The sequence below is a fragment of the Capsicum annuum genome, unplaced genomic scaffold (assembly GCF_002878395.1).
Source record: "Capsicum annuum cultivar UCD-10X-F1 unplaced genomic scaffold, UCD10Xv1.1 ctg5260, whole genome shotgun sequence".
Classification (NCBI taxonomy): Eukaryota; Viridiplantae; Streptophyta; class Magnoliopsida; order Solanales; family Solanaceae; genus Capsicum; species Capsicum annuum.
The window spans coordinates 4617-26771 of NW_025860643.1; the positions used below are offsets into that span (position 1 = coordinate 4617).

The 22155-nt window shown below is 35.6% G+C and overlaps 2 long non-coding RNA genes and 1 other non-coding gene across 6 annotated transcripts; all 3 read right to left on the bottom strand.

Moving 5' to 3' along the window:
* Positions 1-1751: 1751 nt before the first annotated feature.
* LOC124892962 lies at positions 1752-6017 on the bottom strand. Its single transcript, XR_007050488.1, has 3 exons — positions 3517-6017; positions 2720-2828; positions 1752-2292 (listed from the first exon to the last, which is right to left on the bottom strand). It is a non-coding gene; the product is annotated as an uncharacterized LOC124892962 (long non-coding RNA).
* A 3899-nt stretch (positions 6018-9916) lies between these two features.
* TRNAM-CAU lies at positions 9917-9988 on the bottom strand. The gene has a single exon. It is a non-coding gene; the product is annotated as a tRNA-Met (tRNA).
* Positions 9989-11329: 1341 nt separating this feature from the next.
* Positions 11330-20582, bottom strand: LOC124892961. Of its 4 annotated transcripts, XR_007050485.1 has the most exons (5): positions 20191-20582; positions 19927-20007; positions 17813-17986; positions 11821-12086; positions 11330-11742 (listed from the first exon to the last, which is right to left on the bottom strand). It is a non-coding gene; the product is annotated as an uncharacterized LOC124892961 (long non-coding RNA). The 4 variants fall into 4 exon arrangements; XR_007050487.1 differs by lacking the exon at positions 19927-20007 and having other exon boundaries at positions 11335-11742; XR_007050486.1 differs by having other exon boundaries at positions 11336-11742; positions 11821-12022; positions 19927-20582.
* Between the last annotated feature and the right edge of the window lie 1573 nt (positions 20583-22155).

The window sequence follows — 22155 nt, forward strand, 5'->3', positions numbered from 1 at the left end:
AGTTCTCAACAAACCCTTCCTTCACTCAAAATCCAAACCCAGCAGTTCTAGATATCCCACCCCTTCAAATCTTAGATTCAGCGGACACTGATGATATTTCCATTGTAAATATAATCCCTCGATGATCCAGATCTCAGTCCACAAAGAAACGTTCCCCAGTTCCTATTGTTGTTGAAGAATTGGACCTACCTGATGAACCACATTCACTTTCTATTTCACCTAGAACTCCTTACACTCGTAACAAAGAACACCAAGAGGAGGTTTCTATGCCTGAGGCACTTCGAGCTAGCAAAAGGACACGCTCGATTCCACCTGTTCCTAAATCTTCTTCCTTTCTCCAAGATGTGCTATTCTTCTTTGTAAGGAAGGGAAAAACAAAACATTGTATTCCTAAACCCTCTGTCTTTCAACCTCCTCATTTCTTTCACAAGTCTAAAGAAAATACAACACCATCACCCCCATCCAAACCCTCCAAGTCAAAACCTTTATCTAGCTCTAGGAAATGCATTCCCACACCTGTTTCATTAGATACATCTGAGTCTGATACCACTTCTGTTGTTTTCCCTAATTCTGATGAGGATTTTACATTAAAGAGATTCCTGATCCTTTTAATTCCAAGGAGAATCATGTCCTCCACTTTCAGAAGAGAAAACTTGCTAGGAGTAGGGTAGTGACTGGATTCGGAGGTCCTGATATGGCAGTATTATTGACCAAATTGGCTGCTCAGGGGTGGACAAGCTTGTTTCTTCAAGGTTATTTTTAAAGAAAGTTCGCAAAATCCGAGGTGTATGAATTTTACACAAATGGGGTTGAACGTGGCGATCTATTCTCTTCTTCTGTGAGAGGGGAACCTATAAATTTGATTGCCGATGATCTGGCTAGGATCTTAGATATTCCTTTGGGGGCTTGGGATCATTATTTTAAGTTTGAATAGCCCCCTTTGGACTATCTTACATCTATTATAGATATTTCTAGGAAATTCTATGGCAATCCTAATCTTCTTCATCGTCATCGAGTGGTTATGCGGGAAATGTCACCTCTCCATCAACTTTATTTTGATTTTATGCACAAGATTATTATTCCTAGGAAAGAAAGATGCACCAAGGAAAACTTTCTCGACTTGACTCTCATGGAACTCTTGGATACTGAAGTTAAAATTGAGTTGCCCAGACTCATGATCAAGCACATGCAGAGGGTCCTCATTGGGATGTCAAAGAACATACTCTACCTTATGAGTTCTGGTTGGCACCAAGGGACAAGGCAAACACCTATGTTTACCTTGTCCATTAAAAAGTTAACGATATTAGTTACGTGATAAAGTGTAAGGTACCTTATAAGGTAAATGGAGTCACTTACCTTATTTATTATCTATTTGACCAACTCAAAAAAATTTCAAGGTATTACAAGGTAAATGGAGTCATTTACCTTGTAAGGTAGGATCCCATATTCATCTTGTAAGATAGGATCTAATGTTTACCTTGTAACAACTTCAATATTCTCCATGCTATATAAAAGTATGAGTGTAGGTTTATGATACCAAACGGTATCTACAAGAGCACAAAATAGTCCACAAACTCACAAAAATAGTCCACACATACAAGACGTTAAATGAGAACAACAAACACACTAACTTGAAAAATAAGGAGATAGATAACTTGACACAAAAAGAACTTATTAGGTAGCAAATAAAGAGTATCAAACTTTAAAACCTCTACAAAACAATTTAACAAGAACCAAATTCTTACGGGAACACAAGAGGAACGCGGTTCTCTCAAGCACTCTCGTTTCTAGCCATTTCACAACACAAGTGGAACCTTTCACTTGTGATCTTAAAATGTTTGGTGGTCTACTCTCTTCTTGAGAGGAAATATGATGTTCAATATTACAAGTGTTTTCAAGAATGAACTACCTAAAGAACAAGGCTAACGAAAATGTTTAAATAGTCTATTACAAAAGATATTGGGAAAGGACTCCTTTGCCCTTAATGAGGTTGGCGGGTGTGGAGTGTATTTGGGGAAGCCTTGGGTGTATTTTTCAGCACCTAAGGCCAGACCTCGTATGTCAAGGCGTACACTCCCTTGGGCACGTTCACAACAAGCTCAAACGCATTTATTTTCATAAACGTGCCTTGTAGTCTTTGTAGTTCCCGAGCTTGGACAAGGATTTGAAAAAGGTCTTCAATTCACTTTGCAAATCTGAAATTTGACCTTTAACAAAAACTTGTGATCCTTGTGCTCCTCATGCTTGTAGCATCCTCTCCACATTCAAAGGAATTTGTTCTTAAATTCGCACCTTGCAAAACCAAAGAGAGGGAAAACAAGCACACAATCCTCAAGATAGGAGGGTTAAAATTAGTACCACAAATTATATAGACATGCCAAGGGCATACACTTTTGGAATACAAGCAACAATTCTTTGTTACGATCATGAAACACGTACCATAAGCATAACAAAGAACATGGCTAAGATAAACATCAAGGAAAGAGGAGTGCAATCTGAAACTATCATATATGTCATTAAGTCAAGGTTGTTCACATTTGGAATATACCCACGGGTCCTTTGTGTGTGACATGAAAAACTTAGCATGAATGACACAAAGGAAGTGACTTTGGCAAATATCAAGAGATAAGAAAACTACAATGGTCTTAATGGCTTTACAATACCCAAAAGGTAAGACTACCTTTATCTTAGGAACCATAAGATACATTTGTTTCATTACCTTTACAAAGGACCTCATCAAATATAGTGCCACTATTGATCTTAAGATCCACCTCAACCACATATCACCATCATGCAAGCAAGAAAACCATCCACCAAACTTCCTTCCACTACACAATACAAATTCAAAATTAACATGGTTATTATCATAGTTAAAGAGGTAGTATAGAAAGGAATAAAGTGTGAAGACATCTTGCCGAGGGCGTACACTTTTAAAATTTGACCAGTAATCCTTTATTTTTACCATGAAACACGTATTTTGAAAATTACAAAGGATAGGGATAAGATAATCATCAAGGAAAGATAAGCATAAGCCGAGGCAACTCCTTTTCCAATCCACTAGTATTCCGAGAGCAAAAGGATGGTGTAACCAAGGGTATAACTCGAGATTAACCAATCCTTTTACTAGGATATCATCCAAGACTAAAGATTTGTGGCCTAGAAGTCTTCTCTTAATAGAAAGCACACCTTTATTCAAAAGTTTTCCAAGCATATGATTACCTTGATCAAAACTAGTAACACAATTTGCATCACACAAGCTCAAAGGAATATGTCCAATATCATGGTCAATATTACAAGAATGAACACTAACTTGAGAATTTTGAATCACATCACTCACATGGTCAAGTAGTGAACTATCCATAAGAGAAAATTGACCAACATATGCAACAAGAGAACTACCAAGGAAAGATTTATGCCTTTCTACACTATGTAAAACCGAAGCTACTTCACATTGGATACTAATATCCTTATCACAACATTTCAAGCATAATGAAGTGTAGAGTGTAGCAGTTATACCTCGGTGTATGCCATAATATTCCACTTGTTTGGATCTCTCGGCCAAGGATGTCACTAGCTCATTTCCCATGTTATCATGTGGAACCCCTTTTTGATCATTATTTGATAGCATATGAACTTGAACCTATACATAAGAAGGATCAATGCTAGGAAAAGTGATAGAATGTGGGTTAGTGAGCATCAAATATCCTTTGTGGGCAAATCCCATAAGCACATTTTTCTTTTTCTTTCCTACTTCACTGCCCGCGGTTTTTCTTTCCCTTGCCCTCTTTTCTTCACATTCTTCTTGTACCTGACCACTAAGTTTCTCTCCATCTTGAGGCTTGAACTCATTCTCCTTGGATCCTAACTCTCCCTCTTTTTCTACTTAGATGGGGTATTTCTAGGTTAGTGTAGCTTGGGAAGGAGACATTGGATTTAGTAGAGTGTAGGGTCTTTGAATTGGAGGATTTTGGAGTGGAGGATTCGGGTTTAGGGATAGAATTTTGGTTCCAAGTCCTCCTTGTGGAACTTGGTGGAGTGAAGAATGGCTAGGTCTATCTTGTTCTCGGCTTTGGGACTAAAGATTGACTTGGTTTGTAGCACTTGGTGGATACAATATTTGGTGCAAGGTTTCGGGAGTAATAGTAGGTGAGGTGGTTTGAGGGGTATGAGGTCGAGAAATCCTTTGGCTTTCCATCCTCTCCAACCTCTCACTCATTAAGGCCACATCTGAACCCAATTTCTGAACATTTGCCTTCATCTTAGCCACGCCTCGAGACAAAGTTTCAAGACTAGCTAAGAGGACATTTATAACATTATTGTCCACGGTTGGAGCATTGGAATTTTTGAGTTCCATTTGCAATTGTACCTATAAAACAAGAGAACGTTAGTTCAAAATATGCTTACACATTCTTCACACTCGGCTTCCTCACTTGGTTCTTCAAGTGTTGTAAGCCGGGTATCAATCCTTGAGTGCTTAGGAACGAGTATACTCTTGAGTTAGAATGGATTTCGGTTTTAAAGACTCAAGGAAGTTTTGTACACAGTTGAGCCAAGAACAACTACGAATTGTAAATGATCAAATCACCACAAAGAATGTTGACACGAAAGACGTACTCAAAAACTAGTTCACAACTTAGTAGGTTGTTACTTAGTTGTCAACTAGTATAGGAGACAAATAGAAAGAAACTAGTAGAGACAAGGAAAGAAACTTAGAAGTTCCTATGACTTGAGTTTTGTTGTTGATGTAGTCCACACTTTTTATTTTTTTAATTTTTTTTTTGGCCGTTGGTGTTGTTGTTTTTGCTTGAAAGTTGATGTTTTTCAATTTAAGTTGTTAAATCTAGTTATTTTGGTGATGATTTTTGGTTTTGGAATGAGAAAAAAAGACTCTGAACTCTTTTCCCAAAGGTCAAAAGGTGCACATCATTTTTTCACCAACTTGCACTAAAATGGCAAAACACCCTTTTGCCTTGTCTTTTCCCTTTCCTCTTTTGGCCTTTCTTGAAAGATGTTTTGACACTCTTTTGGTAGGCAAGATTTTGGTAGGTATTTGTTTCTTTTCCACTTTAGTGTTGTCTTGAAAGTATTCCCAAGACAACACAATCCTTACCTCTCTCTTCCTTTTTTCAAATCAAACAAGGCCTTTTGTTGAATATTACTCAAGAACAACAATAAGAACACTTTGAATAATAACAATATCTAAATCGTCCAACCTTTCAACAACAACTTAACAAGGTTCAAATCTTGGACTTTAGACTCAAGTGTTCTAGGGAATCAACAAGCTAACACACGAAACTACTAAGACAAGTAAAATAACACCTAATCTAGACACAAATTCGGCCAAACAACAACAACACTTCGGCCAAGACACCCAACCCGTAGAATAACTTCTTTTTGTAAGATTTTTGATCTTGGACACCTCTTCTATGATTAGGAAATAAAGATCTAACACTATAACACACAAAACATGCAAAAGTCACAATAAAACTATACACAAATCTCGGCCAAAAAAACAACAAGACACAATTTTGGCCAAGACAACAAGAATAGACAGATTTGCTTCTTTTTGAAATTTTCATCTTTTCAACACCTCTTTTTTTTCGACTTAGAGAGCCCAAGATTGGTAGTGTAGGAACACAACCAGCCTTAGATTTTATACCAAATGGTATCTACAAGATCACAAAAAAGTCCACAAACTCAGAAAAACAGTCCACACGTACAAGACATCAAACGAGAACAACAAATACACTAACCTGAGAAATAAGGAGATAGATAACTTAACACAAAGAGAAATTATTAGGTAGAAACTAAAGAGTGTACCAAACTCTAAAACCTTTACAAAACAAGTTAACAAGTACCAAGTTCTTACGGGAACACAAGAGGAACGCGGTTCTCTCAAGTACTCTCGTTTCTATCCGTTTCACAACACAAGTGGAACCTTTCACTTGTGATCTTCAAATGTTTGGTGGTCTACTCTCTTCTTGAGAGAAAATATGATGTTCAATATTACAACTGTTTTCAAGAATGAACTAACTAAGGAACAAGACTAAGGAAAATGTTTAAATAGTCTATTACAAAAGGTAATGCAAAAGGACTCCTTTGCCCTTAATGAGGATGACGGGTGTGGAGTGTATTTGGTGCAGCCTTGGGTGTATTTTTGAGAACCTAAGGCCAGTGCTCACATGTCAAGCTGTACATTCCCTTCGGCGTGTTCACAACAAGATGCGCCTTGTAGTCTTTGTAGTTCCCGAGCTTGGACAAGGCTTTGAAAAAGGTCTTCAATTCACTTTTCAAATTCGAAACTTGAACCTTCAATAAAAACTTGTAATCCTTGTGCTCCTCATATTTGTATCAGTTTATTTCTTGCATCAACTCAAGAAAAAAAATTTTGAAGTTCATAACTCAAAATATTTGTTGAACCTTATTCATTTCTTACTTTAAGATGGATAAGGTAAGAGTAAATTTATATTGGGATGATGAAGTTTTGAATGATAGGGATTTATTAGTCGGCGTCCTAAAGTGGTTCAATTATTTTTTTTATCTCTCAAATATGATCATTTGAAAAGGTTGTTTAGGAGTAAAATGGGTATTACTAATTCGAAAGATGATGTGGTTCCAAACAACGCCTGGATAAATGGGAGTTCCATTTACGGCCATTCCATACATGAGTTTCATGTCTTGTAAGGTTATCGTCGTTTCACTTGTTCTCAAGTGCAAGGTATGTGTTTTTGGTCGCCACCTTTCAACTAGTGTAGTAATAAGGAATAATCGTAGGGAACGAATCCAACATCTATAACGCCCCTAAAACCATAAATGTTAAATTAATTAAGAAGACTGGGATGAAACAAATGATTTTAACACGTTCTCAAAAGCCATTATCATTACGCCACACTGCCAAACATGACTTTTCTCCTTTTAATGTGCCTTTTCAAATAGTCTTGGACCGATGCTTACTTTCCGTTGCATATGCGTCATACTGTGATGGTCCTGGATGCACAAAGTGTTGATATTCCATATCTATACAGAAAGAAAAATAAAATTAATTTTGATATGTGTTTCATACAAAGTGTTAATGTACACATGCGTGCAATTAAAGGGAGTTTGGAACCTAAAAGGCAAGCTTTTTACACATGCATTACCAAATTTAACATCTCTGTTGTGCAAACAACAAAATCAAAAAGAATTAGATAGACAATACTAACTTAACGTAGGTTTAGACGTAACAAGTTGATATGATAACAACAACATTTGACAAATTAAGAAGTTACAAAAATGATTAATAATATTATACTACGTACTTGTTTGTTCGGTATTGAAAAAAGTTATATAAAAATGTGATTAAAGTATATCTTAAAGTGAGTTTCTTTTTTATGAAATAGATTTTGAACAAAAACAAACACCAAAATAATATAGAAGAAAAGAGTGAAACAGATAATGTGAAAAAATTGAATGAAATGAACGGGTGGTATATAAAAGAAAATTAATAAGGTAAGACACATTTTACCTTATAAGGTAAAATCACCATTTTACCTTGCACTTCATCATGTGACTAACACCGTTAACTTTTTAATGGATAAGATAAACAGAGGTGTTTATCTTGTTCGTTTTGAAATTTTTCCATTGTGATGTGTCCTCTTGAAATTTTGACTGAAAAAACTTGCCCTTTAAGCTCCGAACCGGGTGTTTTTCACGTAAATATTACTGTGCAATTACTTACTGTTTTAACTAGATAGGAACACGTTAGTCAACCTGTTTCATTGATAGACAACTATTAGACTAAAATAAATTATCAGTAGGAACTGTACTCTACCAATATCGATTTAAGTTAATGTACGTATTGTGCAGATAATATTTGTGCAATCCAACCACTTAAAAGATTGAGCAGAAATATATCTCGTGACACTGGCAGCATGTGTATATGTCATCTCTAGGAGGAAAGAAACCTTCGAATTTTTCAAAATATATTAAAATGTAAGAGATATTCTTTTTTAAATAAACAAAAAGAGAATGTAAAAATATAATTTAAAACAGATGGAGTACTAAAACTTTTGGATGGGTATGAAATTAAAGAATTGGATGCAAAGGTTCACCTTCAGCATCTCCTATTATTAACCCTCTAGGGCATTATCCATGTATTCAACCTTGTGTTGTTGTCAGCCTCTAAAGTAATCATCCTATGTTGGCTCACATTTTTTTAAGACAACCAATTACTTGAAAAAGACATGACTAATTGTTTGAGTTACATTAATACACTTTCAAGATCTTTCATTGTTGAGAATAGGGGGCCGTGTTCTATCCTGTGACGTCTTTCCGTGAACTATTGAAGGTATCAAGAGAATATCAAATATTAACGGTGACGAAGGTTATCGAATTTATGTGCACACTGTGATTTTTTAAAGTCAGAAACATATTGACCCCATTGAAATAGCTGCTTTCAAAATAATGAAAGCCAGTTTCTAAATTTGACGAATGTTAGCTACAAAAAATACTAACAATAAATATTGGCATTTGCTATTAGCCAGCTACTAGCACTTGCTTGCTTATAGCCAGGTTCTAAATTGGAAAAATATATGACATTTCACATTTACATCCAATAATTCCCCAGCCAGTTATTAGAACTTGCTTGCTTATAAACAATAAAAATATTTCACGAAAATGATGTATCAAAGACTAATTGATGACATTAACATCCTTAATGGTGCTCAAAAAGGTTGCAATAATACAGTTACAGGCCACAACCATATATTCTTGGTAACATATATTCAAATGAATGACCCCTCAGTAACATATTAATTTATCTATCTTACTAAAAATAAATATCCTAAATTAGTTGATCTCTTAATAAATCATGATAGAATTAATTAAATTTTTTTTCATTTTTGCCCTACAATTAATATACTCTTTGGAAGTTTAGACAAATTATTTTTATGTCAATTAATATGGATAAAGAGTATAGTAGTTTAAAAAAAAAAAAAAAAAGGTAGCCCGGTGCACTAAAACTACTGCTTTACGCGGTGTCCGGGGAGGGCCCACCACAAGGGTATATTGTACGCAACCTTACCTTGCAATTCTGTCAAGGGCTGTTTCAAAGACTTGAACCCGTGACCTCCTAGTCACATGGAGGCAACATTACCAATTACTCCAAAGCTCTCCTTCAATAAAGAGTATAGTAATAAATTGATTATTCCATTAATGATTACTCAAGCACCGTGAAAAATGAAAAGTGCTCAACTAATATCGGACGGAGAAGAACTATATATAAAATTGTATTAATTGAAGTTTCACATGTTATAATATGTCAATATCATTTTATAACTTAAAAGATTATTAGTTAACAATAAAAATAAAAAATTATCTCTAGTTTATCTTACAAGAATATGAATGTCTAAGAGAGATATGCAGTGGTTAAATATATGACTGCGTTTTTTCTTAAAGAGAAAATTATTATTTGTATCACGGTTTATACCAAACCACCAGTGAGTACGTACAACAACAATAACATATACTTGTAATCCTACAGAGTGGGTCTGGGGAGGGTAGAGCCGGCCTTACCACTCCATACAGGTAGAAAGGTTGTTTCCAATAGACATAACCTGTCGTGAGTAAGTATTTACTGTCTAGATACCTTGGTTAATTCAAGTTCTGTTTACATTCCAAACTCCAATTATAAAATTATAAAATAAAAAGAAAAAGAGGGGAAGGTCCATGAATACTTCACACTGTATTTTTTTCAAAAAAAGAATATAGACATTAACATCTTAGCCAAACTCCAATTATAAAATTATAAAATAAAAAGAAAAAGAGGGGAAGGTCCATGAATACTTCACACTGTATTTTTTTCAAAAAAAGAATATAGACATTAACATCTTAGCCAAAAAGATGTAGTGAATGGGAAGCTTGCTTCTAATATATATTATATCAGAGCCAGGTTTCGATCCTGGGACCTGTGGGTTATGGGCCCACCACGCTTCCGCTGCGCCACTCTGATGCTGTTGTTCATTTCGCACGCCAGATTATTTATAAATATATACAAAAGATAAATAAGGCAAATGAACCCTTGAACTTCCATAAATTATTTACTTGCCTCCATATCTTCCAGGATTTTTATTTGCTACCCTCTTTTTCTTTATAAAAATTTTTACAGGTGTTTTGGCTTTCTGGGGAAAGAAATGAAAAAGAGAATAAAAACACATATAGAATGTACTAATTGAATAATTATCAGAAAGCAAATAGTTTTACGGTGGCATACGAACTCTTAATGCATGTGAAGAGACTTTCCCAATAAGAATACTAGTTGTTGTTGTTCATTATGAAATGAATATATCACATCCATTAATATATATGGATGGTGAGTCCTATTGTACAAAGCTAAATTCAATAGATTTATCGGAGAGTTTCATTGGTGCGCATCCAAAAGGATGACGATTTTTATTGGGAATACAGCATAGCATAGAAAGGGAGAACCCATTTGACTTATAATCCTCTTAGCATTTATTTTTTTTCCAATGTGGGACAATTGGTTCATAACAATTGTCTCCGCTTGAGAACCAACGACCTCGTTGGTCATGGCTGATCCCAGTTGGTCACGGTTAGCACCCTTCTTAGGTCCAGGCCACCACACTCCGAGTCACGGCCCAACGCGCGGGCTCCCCACACGTGGATCAATCCTCGTTGGTCATGGCTACGCCCAATTAGTCGCGGCTGGCACCCCATTTGACTTATAATCCCCTTAGCATTTATTTTTTTTCTAATGTGGGACAATTGGTTCTTAACAATTGTCTCCGTTTGAGAACCAACGACCTCGTTGGTCATGGCTGAGCCCAGTTGGTCACGGCTAGCACCCTTCTTAGGTCCAGGCCACCACTCCTAGTCACGGCCCAATGCGTGGGACTCTCAACGAGAGCACCAATGTTATAAATCAAACGGGAGAGCCCAACTCAAAATACTAATCTAATAGGTGGGAGAACCCATTTGGCTTATAATCCCCTTAGTATTTCTCTTTTTTTCCAATATGGGACAACTGGTTCATAACAAAAACCCATAAATACCTTCCTACTTTCTAAGACGTCTCTCTTGTCTTGCCAATCTAGTATTGGCATATAAGAGAACTTTCTTGGAGAAGGCCAGCAATATGACAAAAAGCCAACTTGCTCTAAGCATACCACCGGTTTCGAGGCTTGATTATGGAAAAATTCTTGATTGAGGGCGTTACCCCTGAATGTACCCTACCCTACACAAATCCGAACTAGTCGGACTTCAATGCTGACACCAAACACTGGATAAGAACCCCAAATAAATTTCTCTAAGCATCAATATATCACTAGAAACATGTAAAAGCAACTGAAAGATCATTTCATTTCACAACAAGTTAGGGTTTGACTATATGAAACTAATATAGCTTCTCTATATTGCGGAAACCGCTAATTTCATCAGTGTTAGCTGGAAATGAGAAGATACATATTCAATGTACTGTATGTACAATACAAGTGTTTCCTCTGGTGGAAGATCCTCTACAGTTGAATACATTTGTTTACAAACTTCTTTGTGAAACTCGTTCAGCTCCAAACCCAGGAGAAGTCTCAGAAAATATCCAACTGTTATCGTAATTCAAGCTGCAGTGACACCTCACGATCTTCCTACGCCGTCCTCAATCACATGAAGAGGGTGCTCAAAGATATTCCAGGAAAGTCCAATCACCTACTTCGTAGACTTAAATCAATTCCGTGCCCCAAAATATATAATCTGTCGTTAAAGAATGCATCAGTTCATATTTAAAATTGAAAGTTAGTTCAAACGGGTTGAGCAAGAAGTCGAGTTTACCAAGTCGTTGTGAAGAATGAATAATATCAACTTATTTTTGGAGGAGGTGGTGCAGATGGCTCTTTGTGATGAAATAACTTGACCAATGACCTACGCTCGCAGTCCTTCAGAAGCATATATTCAAACATATGATGAAGTTTCGCAGACTTGCTTTAGCACAAGGACGCTAAGTTTTGGGTGCGGTGTTGTTGCAATATCAAAACTTCACAACTCAACAGAACAATTGAGCAATTAGTGGAACACTTATGTTTCAAGCAAAATATGTTCTGTTACAAGCATACAAAACATCTCAGTTGAATGTCCCTTCAGGGTCATTCGATAAAAACTATACAGAGAGATCAGCACGTCCCTTTGCACAATTAAGGATGACATGCACAAAGCGAGTTGGTGTGCACATACAATATTCTAATAAAATAATGACACTAAGAGCATTGTGTTTACATGTTCAGTTCACAGGTTCAGTCGAAAGGGCAGCACAAGTGACAAGTCCTCAAACCTCAATAACATGTCAACCATTAATTTTGAAAAACCAGTGTTAATGTTTCAAATTGATACGAACACAGTTGCAAAGTCAATTACAAATAGCTTCTCTTTGTTAGCAGATATATTGAAGCATGGTATAATGCTATAGAAACAAATCTGGTAATACAGTTATATTGAGTAGTGGAAAAATCAAGAGCAAATTCCATTGTTATACAGTAAGAAGAAAGGGAAAATGAAGACCAAATAGAATAGAGAGAGAAAATATCTGAAACTAATTCTTTTCCTTTCCCCAAAACTAGAACTTATACAATTCAAGACCACAGATATATAATTACATGAGTGGGCCGGGTATCCGCAAGCGCCAACCATTCCAAGCTTGGGAAGGAAACTCTGCTGATGCATACCAAGGAGAGACTTGGTAAAGATATCAGAAAGCTGGTTGGCTGTGGAGACAGAATGCAAAGAGATCGAACCAGCAGACAAAGCATCCCGAACAAAATGGCAATCCAATTCAATGTGTTTAGTATGCTCATGAAAAATAGGGTTCTTCACATTATGTACAACTGCCTGATTGTCACAGAAAATAGCAATAGGTTGAGGAGGAGGAATATTGAAGTCATCCAAAAGCCTGAACAGCCAAGTAATTTCAGCCACCAATAAATGCAAGGCTCGATACTCAGCTTCAGCAGAAGAATGGGCAATGGTGGGCTGCTTTTTAGATTTCCAAGAAATGGGACATCCATCAAGAAATAAGACAAAACCAGAAATGGATTTTCGTGTATCAACACAACTTGCCCAGTTAGAATCAGAATACCCTTTAAGCGAAAAATCAGAACTATTATTCAAATGTAACCCAGGTGAAAGGTCCCAGAAAGATACCGTAAGACACGAAGACCAGCCTCTAAATGAGGAACCCTAGGAGAAGCCATGAATTGGCTTAAGTGCTGAATAGGGAAAGACAAATCAGGTTAATATGTTGGAGAAAATTTAATTTTCCAACCAATTTTCTATAAATGGAAGAATCATCCAACAAAGCGCCACAATCCGAGAACAATTTAACTTGGGGATCCAAGGGAGAAACCACAAGAGTAACTAAGGAGTAGTGGAACTCATGTAATAGATCATGAGTAAATTTATGTTGACTAACCAGAAATCCCTAAGAATCCTTGACAATTTCAAGACCAAGGAAGTAATGAATTTCTCCTAAATCCTTAATCTTAAATCGATCATCCAAAAACTATTTAAGAGCAGCAATTTCTAAGGCATTATCCCCAGCTAAGAGGATATCATCCACATAAACAGCTACCACAGTAAGATTAGGACCAGTGAACTTTCTGAATAGAGAATAGTCATTAAGACTAGGGCTGAACCTTTAGACTATAAGGCAGAGAAAAGTTTAGCATACCACTGTCTAAACGCTTGTCTAAGACCATAAAGAGACTTATTGAGTTTGTGATGAAGAAGAAGAAGCACTCACTGTGAGACCTTGAGGTATTTTCATATGAACTTCTTCATCTAAGTCACCATGCAAAAATGCATTATTGACATCAAGTTGAAAAACTACCCAATTTCTCTTAACAACCATAGATAAGAGACCTTTAATAGTAGTCAGTTTCACTACAGGTGAAAAAGTCTCAGTAAAGTCAACACCTTCTTCTTGAGTATCCCCCCTCCTAATGACTCAGCGAGCCTTAAATCTTTCAACAGACCCATCAGCTCTTTGCTTGATCTTGTAAACCCACTTACAAGGGATGAATTTCTTACTAGCAGGAAGAGGTAAGATGTCCCAATTATTGTTGGCATCTAAAGCCTGAAACTCTTTTATCATAGCTTCCTACCAAGCCGTCTAAGAAGCAGCCTGATGATAAAACTATGGATCTTTCAAGCAATCTGTAGAAGAAATAACCTTGAAAGTAAAAATAGAATTACACACAAAATCACTGAGATAGGCAGGAAGGTGAGAAAATCTGGTGGACTTTTGGAGAACAGGAATAGAAGGAGGAGAGGGATTGGAGGAATTAGAGAGATTAAAAGATACAGAAGGAGATGGTGAAGATGGAATAGGATCAGGAAAAGAAATAGAAGGGAAAAGAGAAAAAGGATTAGAAGAAGAATAAGGAAAGACATGTTCATGAATAATAACATCCCTAGAGTGAAAAATGCAATGATCAGGAAGGCTCAACAATTTATAGCGTTTCTTACCCGAGCTGTAACCAATAAAAACAACAGGTATTGTTTGAGATTTGAACTTATCTCTGTATAGTTTTGGTATAGCAGCAAAGCAAAGACAGCCAAAAGTCTTTAAGTAAGCAAAAGGAGGAGAAGTGCCATGTAGTAGTTCAAAAGGGCATTTATTATGAAGTAAAGAGGATGGAAATCTATTAATCAAGTAGGTGGCAATTAAAATACAGTCCCCCAATACTTAAAGGCAATTTAGATTGAAATAAAAGTGCCCTAGCAATTTCAAGAAAGTGTTTATGTTTTTGCTCCACAACACCATTTTGCTGTGGGGTATGTGGGACAGAAGTCTGGTGCAAAATCCCATGGGTAGAAAAGAAAGACATGGCTGCTAGGGAGGACCTTAACTCAAAAGCATTGTTAGATCTCACTACCTTGACAGAGACATTGAATTGAGTTTTGACCATAAGTATAAAAGACTGTATGATAGAAAAGGCACTGCTCTTAGTAGACAACAAATGGGTCCAAGTTGCCCTAGAAAAATCATCTACTATGGTTAAAAAATACCTTGAACCATTATATGTTTAAGTATTATATGGTCCCCAAAGATCTAAATGAATTAGCTAAAAGGGGGAAGTAGAGTGTATTGTACTATCACGAAAAAGGAGCCTTTGCTGCCTAGCCACAGGGCATATGGAACATAGAAAAGATTGTTGCTTAGGCAACTTGTCAGTCAAGTAAGGAATTGTTTTCATTTTATTGAATGGCATATATCCCAATCTTAAATGCCAAGAATAATCAGTAGAACACAAAGAGGATGGAGCAGGTAATGGGTAAGAATCATTCAGGGAAAAAGTACAAGCAGGATCCCCAATATTAGTTATAGAAAAAATAAAAGTAGTAGAAATATAACAACTGCTCTTATTCATATCACACAAAGGACTGGCAGTACTGGTATTTACAGAAGAATTGGTGCAAACAGTAAATAGGCTGTTGGAAGTGATGCATGTAGAATTGAGTATGTACAACCCATCCTGGAGACTAACAAGTGTCACTGGCCTCTTCAGAGAAGGACCCTGCAACACACAAGCATTTGAAAAAAAATAAGCATCACATTGCAACTGGAGAAATAAGATTGTATTAAAATGAAAGGGACAAGTAACATATTAGAAAGAGAAATTTCAGCAGATAAGGTAAGGGATCCAGTACTAGTTACCTTAACTTTATACCCATTAGGCAATGCAACAAGGTAAGGTATAGTGAGAGGAGTAATATGGGATAAAAAGGAAAGATGAGGGATCATGTGATTCGTGGCACCTGAATCTATAGTCCAAGGACTACCTTCTACTCTAGAAAAATTGCATGAAAGTAAACTACAAGTTCTAGGATCTGAGTTGCTAATCAAACCTGCAAAATTTGCAGAACCAACAGATATCTCTTGAGATACAGCAGAAACCTTATACTGGTGATGTAGGCTCAAAAGTTGATCAAATTGTTCCTTGGTAATGCTGGGCGTACCACTATTTCCCTGAACTAGTGTGTCACTGGTTGAATCATAAAGAGAAGGAGACTGAGAGTCTAAGACTTGGGCAAAAGCAATAGTTTCCTTGAACTTAGACTGCGCACCAAAGGAACCAGAATTTGGGTACCCATGCAGTTTGTAGCACCTGTCAATCTGATGACCAGGTTTCTTACAATACCTACAGACCACAGTATTCTTCTAAGAAGTGTTAGGATCAAAATTAATTCTTTAGGTGTAAGGTCGCTGATTCCCAGTAGAGAAGACAACAGAGTCTGAATTAAAATATGGTGAAATAGAAATCTGTATCTCAGACTGACTCTCATCATTTATCAAGATGGAATACACACTATCGATATCATGTAAAGGTTTCAACATCAAAATGTTTCTCCTAATTGTAGAATATGGGTCATTTAGTCCCATAAAAAACTGATGAACCTTTTGTTCCTCCTCTAGTTTCTGAAAACCCTCCTTACAACCACACACACAATCAGGATATGTTAAGGAAAAAGAAAGGTCATCCCATAATTTCTTAATCCTGTTGAAATAGGAGGCAATATTGGAGGAACCTTGAGAAATCGACCATAGTTCTTTCCTTACTTGGAAAATCTTCGTACCTGGCTTGACCAAACCTACACTCAATCTCATTCCATAATTTTATCATAGATTCTCTGTACATCACAGTTTTTCTAATATCCTTGTCTAAGCTATTCAGTATCCAAGATACAACCATATCATTACACCTAACCCAAGCTTAGAAAAGAGGATCAGTAGAGGGAGGTTTAGGTACCGTACCATTGACCATTCCTAATTTGTTCTTACAAGAAAGACCTAATAACATTCCTCTGCGCCAGCTACCATACCCGGTGCTATTAAAGGTCGCAGTGACCAAAATTATGTCGGGAGGATCAGACGGAAGAAAATATAAGGAAGAAGAAGGAGTAACAACAGAATCAACACTCTGAGTAGTTGAACTAGAAGAACTCTGAGAATTTGTAGTCATATTTCGGACTAGGTAATTCCAAATACAAGTTGATGAAGAGTAAAGCAAAATAGGAAATTTACCGAATGTCTTCGAAACTTCAAAGATATAGAGATGTCAGTAGCAAAACCTCGATGTGAATAACCGAATTCCTTCATCATACCAGATGCAAAGCCGCGAAACCACAACCAGCAAAAGGAAACAAAATTCTAGCTAAACAACTTCACACCGCCACAACACCGCCACACGAGAACACCAGAACAACAGAGGAATGTGAGAAATGAACAGCTCCACTGTCAAAATATGAATTTATCTGGACCGAGAACACGAAAGCCGACCAAATCTCCGACGAAGCAAATGAAACTCCGACGAAGGTCAAGATCTTAACAAATATGAACGGGATTAACACTAGGACGAAAATCCCACAGGAAAGTAAACCTAGCTCTGACACCATATTGAGTAGTGGAAAAATCAAGAGCAAATTCCATTGTTATACGGTAAGAAGAGAGGGAAAATGAAGACCAAACAGAATAGAGAGAGAAAATATCTGAAATTGAATTCTTTTCCTTTCGCCAAAACTAGAACATACACTGTTCAAAACCACATATATACAATTACATGAGTGGGACGGGTATACATAATCTTTAACTACAACTAATAGGCCCAATTATAATGTTTCGGCCCAAACTAACCATAAATCACACTTTATATTTAGCACCAACAAGTTATTCTTCTAGAGCAAGCAGATGATTCAGCAATAAACCATGCGTTTGTTAGTTTCACAAGAGCTGTAAATAAAAAGAACTTAAAGTGACCCGAAGACACCTTACCTTACACATATTTAAATGGAATGATTTATCTATATTCATTCTTCAGTTTTAGGAATGTAAATGCGAAGCTTAGTAGTCACGTGAAGTAAATCGGTCAACTTCATTGAACCAGAGACGAGAATAGATTTGACATTGGTGTATGTGCTCTGACAATAAAAGAACCTTCAGGCACATCTGCAATACACAGAAAAACATAATTTGTTCAACAAACTGCATATGAAGAAAGAAGGCAACACGAAAAGGATAAATACAGCTTGGCAGAGAAGGATTCGGATCTAAAGGGTCAAATTTGGTAAGGCCATCAGATTGGTTAATTGAAAATTGTGCTACAAAGAAGAAGTTTATTGAAGGCATACTTATCGTCATATCAACCTAATTTTATTTTCATGGAACCTTTTCTAAAAGAAACCTTTGTTTCTTTATAATATGTTTTTGAGGAATACGAAACTTATTTTTCTTTAATATTATGTGGTATCACGACAATGCAATAGACATTTTGATTTGTTACTTGCCAGTTTTCTCCAAACGAAGCCATTACACAGAAGTAAGATGGAAAAGGAAGGTTCTTCGTACTAAGATTAACCTACAATAAGCTTTCTCAACCTTGTGTAGAGTTACCAATGGATTGTGGCATAGTTGATTAGTTGATATAGAGTTGCGAGGAAAACTAAAAGTACATGTAATGGCTTCGCTTATTTCAACATGGACGATTTTTTATTTGTGGAACAGCTAGACACTTGCAGCTTATGTGGAAAGCCATAGAAGTTTGAAGTGCATCTTCTTCTTCTTCTCTTTTTGGAGCATGAAGTTGATTGATTCCATGTTGTCTTTTCTGTTAATTGGAAATACTATTTTGTTCGACAGATTGTTTGTTTCTTCCCTCATATAAGGTTGTTGTAGAACTACTTCAAATATTGCAAATTGAATAAATATAGGGAGATCAGAGACTGCTCATTAGCCAACGTGGTGTGATTTTGAAAATCTAATAACCAAAAGCTCATTCATAACGGAAGTTTTTGCTATAGTTCTTTTTGTTATCTTTTGATAGCCATTAAAGTAACTAACGACATAGTTTATAAAGAATGAACTTCAGGATTTACAGTGACAACTCAGAGATCTGCACTAACACTCTCACATTGCCGCACGCAACCATGAAACAAGCAGGAAAGAAAGAATGCTCAACTATAGTTCTACACATGTATCTCTCTTTATTAACAACAGCAGAATTGCTTAAAACTGAGAACAAAGCTCTATGATATATGCTGCACTAATTCTTGCTACAATGTCATTGATAGTAATTGTCTATTTTGACCAGGACAAGTATAACTTATCTTCCCATTTTCTACTTGCTGGAAACTCTCTTCTTAATAAGCTCAAACAAACCTTACACAGGCAAAGTAAAAGCAAGCCTTATGCTGCCTACGGGGTTTCTTTGATGGGCGGTGAGGGACATCACACTCAATAAAATCTTCTCTTCTCTCCAAGACAACATGCCATGTTCCAGTTTAACTGCAAAGAACAATGGGAAAACATGTCTTTGAATACCGTGTAACTTAGAATGACTACTGAGACCCTGGATTCCACTATTATCTAGCAACCCTTACATTCAAGTCATTACTAGGTTCAAGACCTACTCCATTAGCCAATCATTCAACTTTGTTCAACTAACAGTCATACAACTTTGTACCTTTTACTTCCTAACCCTTAGCTAACTTGACTTTAGGTTGATTTATTATGTCACCGCCTCCTCGTACCATAATCAGTTGTCATCACTAACTTTAAGCACGATTATCTGATATTCCAACATACATAAAACTAAGTTTATTCTTTATGGTAATTAGGATAATTTACTAAATTATAAGATCACACAATCTCCTTATCGCCTATATTCACCTAAATCACATTACAATCCACCATGGAGTCACACAAATACAAACTCCCATTAAAGATTCATGCATTAGCATAATAACACAAAATTTGGTCTTTGTTACATTAAATTCATGTTTTATCCATCCAAACTCCATGCTCACAGGACGAAGCATGATTTCTCCCGTCAATCTACATTATGGATACAATTACCAACCACAATCTACTACTCATAAACAATAACCTACCTGGGCGTCAAGCTGCTGCAATAAATAAGTTATACCGTGAATGATATTCCTTCTTCTTCACGTTTTCGAAGGCTCAATCATCTAATAAACAATAATTACAAGAATAATTACTAAACTTCTCTTCACATAAATATCTTGAGAATTCAAACCCACTAATTTTAATTCACGACCTACCAATTTATCCAAGGATTAATTAATTATCAACTTAGTTATATCAAGTTCAACCAAAGTCCGTTAATGGAGCTTTAAAATTAAAGGTCTCACCTTTATGGAATTCAAGGCCCCCAACTATCAACTTTCATATTTTTGAACCATAATTTAACACTAGGTAGAGTTAATTCACAAACTAAAATCAATTCTTGGTGAAAATACATATACCCATAGGGTTTTCCCACAATTTCATGAATCTAGGGTTCTAAAGCACAAGAATTTTACCATATATTCCTCATTCTAGTGATTCTAGAAGATAAATGGATCAATGGATGTTAAAAAAAAGTAAAAATCTTATCTCAATGAAGAATTTTCACCCAAACTAAGAAAAAATCGCCCCTCTAGGGATGAGAATGAAATTGTGAAGAATAGGGGCTGAAACCTGTCAAGATAAGGTTATAAAATGATGTTACATCGCTATAGCGACCTGAACCTGCCATGGCAGCCTTTAGCTTTTCAGCACGGACAATCTTCAATAAAACGGTCATAACTTCTTATTCAGGAACGTATTAACAAATGGTTAGTTGCATTGGTAAAAAGACTTACAGATATTTATTGTGGTGGGTATTGGGTGCCCTAAATATTCATATTCCAGGAGAAATGCTCATTTGAAGTTAACTCTATTCAAACTTAGTCCAAAAATTAAATTGGTAAGGGCACTTTCAACTTAACTTTGTATTAGGGTATTGTATGACCTTAGAACATATCAAATGTATTCTCATACTAATGAATTTATCCAAACACATATGATGAATACTATTTGTGTACCTATACCACATATATTTTCAGTAACGACGGATCGGTCATTATTCAACAACTCCTGTCCTTTTATTCTTATATGGATGCTTTGTCTTGGATTTTCTCCTTCATTTCTTAGTGTTCTTGTACTGGTTTAAATTAGGATATGAAAAATCACTACTAATTCTTTTCCGTATTGTTTTTACCTATTAAATATATTGCATAAGAGTTCTATTTGTGATTAAAGAATTTTGCTTCTTTTAAAGATTATTTTATCTAACTTCTACATTCATTAAATGGTTGGATAGTAAGAGCTATCTTAATTAGGGTTGAGCCTGATAGGTGTCCGCATGATCAATGAGTTTGGTCGTGACAGGATTTCAAAGATCATTAAATTTCAAAATTCATTACTTAGTACGCTTATACCGATTTAGATTAGGTTATAGGGAATCACTATTAATTTTTTTCTCTGTTGTTTTTATTTATTAAATATACTTAATAAGAGTTCTATTTGTGATTAAAGGATTTTGCTTTTTTTAAATTAAAAATCGTTTTATTTAACTTCTGCTTGGGTAATTAGGGTTCTCCTAATTAAAGTTGAGTTCGGTAGGAGCCCGTACGATCCATGAGACAGGTCATGACAGAATTTCAAAGATCATTAAATTTTACAATTCATGCATAACATAATGTGCTTAATTGAGGGTTCTATCATGGAATAACTTTGTGATAATAATCCGTTGAATTTCATAGAATTTCTTCATTTTCGTTGTTGCAATATAAAGGGAATGATTTGTTTTAATTTTAGATTTCACGTGTTTAAAAGTTTCTTTTGCAATTATATTCATTTAAAAATTATTTAATGGGATAAACAACTTTTAGCCTTCTAAAAATATATTATTATCTTTTGTATTGTAGAAAATAAATTGAACCTTCTGTTAATTCTATGAGATTATGCATTTATTATAAAATAGTATTATTTAGACTGTATCATACATAAGTTCATTTACAACATGATTTATGACAATAACAATTTAAATATCTATATTCATGAGAATATATATAAAAAATACATAATTTTAAAGTGTGCATTTCTGTTACACGTAGAATTCATTAAAGTAAATGTTTGATAAATTATTCCATAAGCATATGTAAATGAAAAAAAATACAAATGAAAAATTGTAGAAACTAAAATAAATTAATTCTACATTATGTACTATGGTATATACTGGACCTAAAAATGAAAAACTTAAGTGATAAATACAGGGATGAATTTCACTAAAA